The sequence below is a fragment of the Nematolebias whitei genome, chromosome 1 (assembly GCF_014905685.2).
Source record: "Nematolebias whitei isolate Nwh7 chromosome 1, NemWhi1, whole genome shotgun sequence".
Lineage (NCBI taxonomy): Eukaryota > Metazoa > Chordata > Actinopteri > Cyprinodontiformes > Rivulidae > Nematolebias > Nematolebias whitei.
The window spans coordinates 19,658,795-19,659,853 of NC_056498.1; the positions used below are offsets into that span (position 1 = coordinate 19,658,795).

Genomic DNA, 1,059 nt, shown 5'->3' on the forward strand with positions numbered 1-1,059 from the left:
ATATATATATATATACACACACAGTAGTCCCTCACTACTTCACGGTTTGTTTTTTGCGGACTTGCTCTATCGTGGTTTTTCAAAATAAGATTGGACATGACATCCAATTGGTTGATTGATGGATGAGCCGCACGATCGGCATGGCATTTTTATTTAAAATCAATTATTTAAAAATATTTAGCACCTGCTGCACGTTTGTGCAGCCATTACTGCAGGATAAACTTCCTGCTGCAGCTGATCAGCTGTTCTGTGTGCCGAGCGGAGAAGTGGGCGTGGCAAAGAGTGCTTGCAGGTGGCAAAGATGTAAAGGAGTTTTAAACCCTTCACACACTCTTGCAATATTCTACACAATGTTTCTAAACTCTAAACGCTCTAAAAGAGCACAGAAAGTCATGATTTCAGCTCCCTGGCACTGGCTGCTCTCTGCCATTGGCCAGCATTCTTGGCCACGCCCACTTCTCCAGCTGATCAGCTGCAGGAGGAAGCTTTTTCTGCAGCTCTGGGCTCAAAGGCGCAGCAGGTGTTAAATAATTTTAAACAATTGATTTTAAATTAAAATTCCATGTCAATCATGCAGTTCATTCATCAATCAGCCAATTGTGTGTCATGTCCAATCTTACTTTGAAAAACCACAATAGAATGAGTCTGCGAAAAATGAACTGTGAAGTAGCGAGGGACTACTGTAGTCGTTTTTCTTGCTCTTATGTATATGGTTAGAAAATAAAAGTTGAATCATAGCTTTTTGGACAAGTTGAAGAAAAGTTAGCAAGCTTGGTAAAAAATTTAAATAAAATAAAGCTCCTTTAAACTCTTGAAACATCACATACTTTCAGTAATCGGGCACTTGTGATAAATGTGGGAATATTTTTGGTCTTTGAAACATTTCTGTTCAGTTTGGTTTGGAAACTTTAAAAAACAGGTTTTATCCGATTTAATCCAAAGATTTTAGATTCTTATGGACAAAAGGTTTAATTAGGACTTTGTTTTCACATGCTGGTTTTCAACAATTTATTTTAATATTTATTTAAAGTCACTGGGGGGGGGGGGGGGGGGGGGGGG

General features: G+C 38.7%; 1 protein-coding gene across 1 annotated transcript in view; it reads right to left on the reverse strand.

Annotated features, from left to right (window-relative positions):
• The window catches only part of phka1a (phosphorylase kinase, alpha 1a (muscle)), a 62,046-nt gene that overhangs the window by 56,175 nt on the left and 4,812 nt on the right, over positions 1–1,059 (reverse strand). The window lies entirely within an intron of this gene.